This window comes from Eptesicus fuscus, chromosome 22 (genome assembly GCF_027574615.1).
Source record: "Eptesicus fuscus isolate TK198812 chromosome 22, DD_ASM_mEF_20220401, whole genome shotgun sequence".
Taxonomy (NCBI): Eukaryota; Metazoa; Chordata; class Mammalia; order Chiroptera; family Vespertilionidae; genus Eptesicus; species Eptesicus fuscus.
Window position 1 is genome coordinate 26911663 of NC_072494.1, and position 7197 is coordinate 26918859.

Genomic DNA, 7197 nt, shown 5'->3' on the forward strand with positions numbered 1-7197 from the left:
TCCGCCCTTTCTTCCTTCCTGTTACAGACCCTGCACTAGGAGCTGGCAATAGAAAAGTAAGTAAGATGTAGCCTTTAACTTCGAAGATGTTATACTTTAGTTTCTCCTTTCCCCACTTCCTTGGAGATCAGGGCCTTGCCTCTCTCTGGCACATCTCCATGGTTTTCCTAGAAATGCTGACAGTGGGGTCAGATTGATGAATGTGATATTGAGAAAACAGGGATAGGGTAAGAGGACAGGAAATTGCCACCTTACTCAGGCAAGTCTTTGTGGAAGAGATGGAATTTCAGGAAGTCTTAAACACTTGATGAATCTGTTTAAATCTTGGCTGAATTTTGTTAGATTTGAATTTTGTTAAATTTGTCAGATTTTGATATACAGTAGTATGGTAGCACTCAGAACTAATTATTAACTTATCCTGAGTCACAGAGTAAATGTGCTTTTTTAAAAAAATTATTGCTGTTGGTATAAACCTTAGAATGTGAGAACCAGCATGCCTCTCACACTCAAACTAGTTTTCTTTTTGAAAAAAGTGAACCCTATCAAATTACTCACTTAAAGTTTTATTTTGATCATCTGCTGCTCTACACATTCAGAGAAACCTCTTAGTAACCAACTATAGAAATGATCCCTGAAAGTAGTCTTTATTTTGATATTCTGAATGTGCACATAATACTAGACTAAAAAAATAGCTACTGGTAATGGTGCCTAAAGCATTGAAGAAACAAAGTCTACAAATTTTAGTGTAGAACCAACTTTTTATTATTCAAAGCACTAACTTTTCACTGTCTAGTTGTACTCCATTATTGTGCTAATACATCTATAGGGATAAGAAATTGAGATTTTACTGGAAGTGAGCCAAGTGTAACTTCCTCCAAACTAAGTGCTAGAATTGTCATTTCATGACTGACGTGGACCTCATTTTACCATTCAGTTATTCTTTTCAACCAATATTTGCCCATTATGGTGTGTGTGTGTATGCATTTTCTGCTGTTTCCTTTCCCTTCACCGCACGATTTCTTGCTTCTTTCCGAGTGGAAAAGAAAGAAAATCATAAAGATTTTCTCGGTTCCTTTCTTTAGTCCTGTTGTTTCTCTTCTCAGAGACTCTAATATTGGCCAAATTGGAGATGGTGAGAAACACTGGGTTTGGGGTGACTTTAGTGACAGAATTTTCCTTAGGGCTTCTTGAAACCGGTCCAGTGGTTGAGAGATTTTTAAGAAAAAAGAAACAGAAGTAATACAGAGAAGGTGGAAACGGTGAGGCTGTAGAAACTGCTGCCACACATTCAAGGGTATTTCTGTAATTATTATGTAAGTCAGTCCGGGGCTGACGTCTCTGCCCCCAGAAAAAGTCTACTCTTCATGTTGTTCCCGCCCTGTTTTTATGAGGGCAGAGGGCGAGGGGAAGAGGGAGCAGAGACCAAGGCCACGAGGGATGTTGGAGAAAGAGAGGAAATGATAAAGGTGGGGGAGGCTGCCTTGTATACTTAGAAGGAGTCCACAGGTAGGGACTTAATGAGATTGTGTATTAAATTCTGCGCTTAAAGGCACTTTTGAGAGTACTGTTGATGACTTTGGCCAGTACCGTGTCACATTTGGGTGTGGGGCATAGTAAGGAAAATTCAGAACTTCCGTGATTCTTTCTGTGGTGCGATTGAGAAGAAAGATGCACAAGGGCTTTGTACTGGCTGCTTCACTTGTCTAATGACAAGATAGGAAAAGCAGTGAATATTGGCAAATCCTAATCTAAGCCATTGATTTATACGTTGTTATTTATTAAAATTAGGTCTGTACTTTCTTTTTGGACACAGCATAAGCTTATAAACTTGAAAGATGACCTTTGCCTCCCAGAAAGCCTCTTCCAGAAGTTGTTACATACACTTATTGTTAGTATGTTGACGAAGGTAGAACTGTGGTAGTAAAGTTTCTATTTTATAACCTACTCTTTCCAAGTGGTTCCTTATTTATTGCCTGTTAACAAATATATTATTTGTCCTTAACTTTCCTTTCCCATATTTCATTTCTACTCTAGTCTTTAACTTACCCCCTGAAGTTTCCCATTGTTGATGGAGCTTTTTAAGACAAGAAACCATTATTACTGTATTTTGCTGAAAATTAACATACAGGAGTATGTATTTACAGCCAGTCTTCTTTACCCATTTCTGAATAATGGATCCATTTGAGAATATGTTGAAAGTATAAGCTTTGTCTGCATGAAAATATATGTACCCAATTGTGCACACAATTACAAAGGGATACCATTCTCTTAAAGGTACAGGGATCCATCCCAGCTTAATACATTTATTTGAGATGCGGGGCCTCAAGGGTAAGAATAAATCATGTTGTTAAGATCTAGACAGGGAGATAGATCTGGTACAAGAACAGAGGCAAACAGGTGTTGCACATCTTTGTACAAAATATTTATTGACCGTGTGGGAGCCCCTTTAATTAAAATATGTTGAGAACAGCTGGCCACCAGCTCACACTGGCAACACAACAAGAACATCAATAAATGCATCGCAGAAGAAAACTCACAGGCACAGCTGTTTCTCATGGAGACTCTGAGTCTGTGGCCCTACAGACAAGGGCTTCATCTTTTCCATTCTACTTACACTTTCTGTAGCATCTTTAAAGTTCAAAATAAACTGAGAACTCCCCAGAATTGTTAAAAAAAAAAAAATACCATCGAGGGCATTTAGGCTTTGTAACACGCTGGAAAAGTAGTTAATCCCAAGCAGCTCATCACATGTCTCATTGTGAGTCACTGAGAAAACAAAAAAACACTGTGCTCCAAGACTGTGATTTGGTTATCTCCTTTACCTACTGGTGGTAGTAGATCAAAATCCCTTTGGCAGTGGGAGAGGGCTTTGTTCCAGGATGCAATGCCCAAGGTGGACAGCAGGGAGCACCAGTGAGCACGTAATGGCAGCTTCTGAGAAGAAGACGGTGCAGCCCAGGTGGGTCAGGAGTGAGCCCTGGCCAAGTCAGAACATACGGATTCTGATTTTAGTCCCCTTATTTGGCAGCGCCCACCCCTTTTTTTTCTCCTTTGAGTTCCCTTAGCTTTAAAATGGGTGCTAATTCGAACCTAAAAGGTGAGAGAATAGATTAAAGTGTTTTGAAATCTGCAAATCATGAATCTCATGGAAGGTGTTATAATTTCTCCACTTTTACTTAATTGGGAAATGACAGTAAGTAACACAAATTTTCCTAGTGCTTTTCCCACTGTGGATAACTTATTTTGAAGTGAGTAGAAGCTCAAAAGCAGGCAAACTATGGGAGCTTAAATGTACATACTCTCATTCCTGGTGGGGGAAAGAAAGGTTTGACAATTTAAACAAACAGCGTAACTACAACACACTCTCTTCTCTTCTCCAAGTAAATCCAAGCTGAATTTTTTCCTAAAAGTGACTTTAAAAAAAGAGATTAGTAATTTACCTGAAAGGAAAGGGAAGAGAATTACATTTTTGAATGCTCATTATGTGCCAAACACTTTTCTGATTTTGTCTTATCTAATCCTGACAACACTGTAAGAAGGAAGTGTGATGTTTCGCATTTCACAGATGAGGAAGCTGCAGGCTCAGAGAGGTTAGGTACTTTCCTACCATACTGCACAGCTAGGTAGCAAAGCTAGGACATAAATCCAAGTCTGTCCAACTCCAAACATATGTTCTTCCTACATATCATATCCCATTCCACTCTAAGCATTTTAATTGAGAAATAAGGCCTGCTTTGATTAAACACAGTAAGTGATAAAAGAGGCTGATTCATTTATCCTATAAGCTCCCCTTAAATATGTTATAAATAAGCCACTGTGCTAAGTACTAGAAATACAAAGATGAAATAGCTCATAATCAAAGCTTCTACATTTATGAAAAAAAGAGAAACCCAGAACGTCTTACTGTACACCAAAAAGGTTGCAGGTTTGATTCCTGGTCAGGGCACGTACCTAGGTTGTGGGTTCGATCCTGGTTGAAGCCTGTACAGGAGGCAATCCGTCAGTGCTTCTCTCTCACATCAATGTTCTTCTGTCTATCTGTCTCTCTCTTTCTCTCTCCCTTCCTCTCTCTCTAAAATAAGTAAACATTTCCTCAGATGAGGATGAAAAAAGAGAGAGAGAGAGAGTAACCCCTTAATGAATGTTAGAAACAACTCCCAAGCCCGATCCAGATATTTTCAACCAACAAATACTTTCATTTTATAAAGACTCTCAATATATGAACATGGGATCATCTCAAACTGGGAATTCACACTAATACCTTGAGATAGGCACATCCCCAAATCACATGCCACATCTGAAGTTTTAACTGGAACGAATTTACACACCTCAATGGAGGAGAAAGAGGCATCATTCTCAGACTACTCAACTTTCAGAGTTATCTAGTTTGAAGGATCCTGACAGTCTTGGATAATTAGATTCAGGTTCAATCAAGTGAGATTAAGATATCGCTGAATTTGGAACTGCTATGCTCTGAGACAGTCTTTTCCTTCACACACTGTAGATAGTGCTACCTTTTTAAAGTACTTATTTTGGTTGATGCTGACTGTGCTTATCATCATTGCCTAGATATTGTGGACTTTGTGTCAAAAGGAATTCTAGGTATTACTAATAAGAAGCAAACTCTAGCCCTAGCCAGTTTTGCTCAGTGGGTAGAGCGTCAGCCTGCGGACTCAAGGGTCCCAGGTTCGATTCTGGTCAGGGGCATGTACCTTGGTTGCGGGCACATACCCAGTAGGGAGTGGGCAAGAGGCAGCTGATCAATGTTTCTCTCTCATCGATGTTTCTAATTCTCTCTCCCTCTCCCTTCCTCTCTGTAAAAAATCAATGAAATACGTTTTAAAAAAAGGAGCAAACTCTAATCTCTTAATGTCAGAATGCATCCCCAAAGACTGAAGAATATGGTAAAATGGCAAAACAATGATTTGTACTTGAGGAACCTGCCAGCAGAGGGCAATATTAGTTTTCACACTTTTTAATACCTCTACTGATACTAAAAAATTAAGTATGAAATAGCCGTTTCATAGAAATCTTGGGCTATACTTTTTTTCCCTCCAGGATAACAAGACTAGTAACATAGTAGAAGCAAAGAGAAGGCATAATGTTGATTAGTAAAATTCCAACATCTCTGGTAAGAAATAAGATTATTTATAAAAATTGCCATGAAAACTTGATATTTGCTGGTTGTAACATGGCTGGAGAGTTGCCATCTCTTTATATTTTTCCCTAGTTTCTAGCACATAGAAGGTTGCCAATGACTATTCGTTGAATGACTTATGAGTAAATAAATGCTGATCAAATATATACACATACTTGGGTTGGGGTAGAGGCTAATCCTCTCACATGCTCCTTTATTTAAAATGTAATCATTTTGTGCATGGCTTCTCTGATTGCTTTGAGTAGCACCTTGGAAAGTTGTTTCTGTCATTCTGTAAATTTTAGGGCAACCTTAAATCAATGAGCTTAACCTTCATAGCTTTGCATTAGGAGAATACAAATACTATTGCTGAATTTTCCATAGGAGAGTTCTGAGGTTTACTTAATATTGGCAAAGACATTTGGCTAGACTGCATTTGTGAAGAGAAAGATTAGGAAAATTAAAATATGGTTGATCAGCCCCAGGCCGGCTGGATGGCTTGGTTGGTTGGAGTCTCATCCTGTACACCAAAAGGGTTACGGGTTCAATTCCAGGTCGGGGCACATGCCTGGGTTGCAGGTTCAATCCCTGGCCTGAGTGCATTTGGGAGATAACTAACTGGTCAGTGTTTCTCTCTCTCCCCTCCCCTCTCAAATCAATTGCATATGTATATATTTGATCAATTGCTAGTAAGATTAAATGAGCCACTTGACAGAACCAAAGTCAGAAAGACAAACTAATTTATTTTAGGCTGAATTCAGTTGAGAGATTTAATACAAATTGTGAGTCAAGTGTGTCTGCTGGATATCTGTGCATCTTGTCAATTTTGGTGTACAGTTATTTTATTATTATTATTTTGTTTCATACATAGAATGATAGCAGCAGTGTTGGTATTTGAATTAGTTGACATAATGCCCAATTTTTCTCAACATCTGTTAAATGCGGTTTTAATTTTGTACTCTTAGTTTCAGCATATAGCTAAATATTTAGTATTAAGGAATGCCCTTTGGGGATGACTGAACTAGCTTTCTTGCTTTCAATAGTTCATTGTGCATTTGTGTTTAGAAAATCAACCTTACGGCACAAACTAGAGGCCCAGTGGGAGAAAGCCTTTTTCTGTGCACTCTTGACTTTTAGTTCTTTGGCCAACCTATAAGTCACAGCAAAAGGAATTTGTGGAGACGCTTTTAACGTAATACAGGAAATCCTCTGCGGAGAGATTTGGGATTAGCTGCAGTGTGAGTGAAAGGATTTTGCTGAAATTTGTGCATCAAATCTCAGCAAAGTTCTCCCACCAGAGTCACTTATAGTAGAACTTGCTTTGCCTTTGCTCATGTTCTTTCCTGGGTTAATACAGGTCAAGTTTCATAAGAAAATCACACACCTGATCTATCATCAAGAAGACGTCCTGTGTAAGCAATTTTTCCAGGGAAGGGTTTGGGTTTTTGCTGACTAGGCACACTCTTGTCCCACATTGACTAATGGCTGAAAGGCATTAAGCTGGTATTGGGCTTGAGTTTTTGTCGCAAATATAATCAAAATGATACCCATGCTAAAGAGTTTTGGGTTCCATTAGCAAGCTGTTCTGATTGCATATACCAGTTGTAATTTTTTAGGGATGGGTTTTTTAACAATCTCTTCCACCCTTTGTGTTTCAGTAACTAACACTGTACTTTATAAGCCTTGCTTGAGTGGCAGTGATTTGCCATCTGGCAATGAGCAACAGCAGTGTTATTGCTTTAGGGTACATTTTCAATGTTTATTCATGTAATATATGCCTTTTGTCTGACTTCCAATAGGCCCAATAGAATTCCTTTCAGATGTTCTGTCTTTTAAGTGTAAGACATTATTCTGTTGGTAAAATACACTCATGCATTACCATGAATTATTTAACTCCTTTTATTGTATGGATGACAAATGACTAATAAATATTATTTGTATTTGATGCTATCATATTCATGCCTCATTAAAAATGGTTTCGGGGCTACTTTTGCTATATGTTTATCTTATCTTATAAATTACCTTTTTTTTTCTTTTTTTACAATGTAGATTTATAACGA

The 7197-nt window shown here is 38.3% G+C and overlaps 1 pseudogene; it reads right to left on the reverse strand.

The window, feature by feature from the left end:
• Positions 1 to 542: 542 nt before the first annotated feature.
• Positions 543 to 647, reverse strand: LOC114233141 (small nucleolar RNA U3; annotated as a pseudogene).
• Between the last annotated feature and the right edge of the window lie 6550 nt (positions 648 to 7197).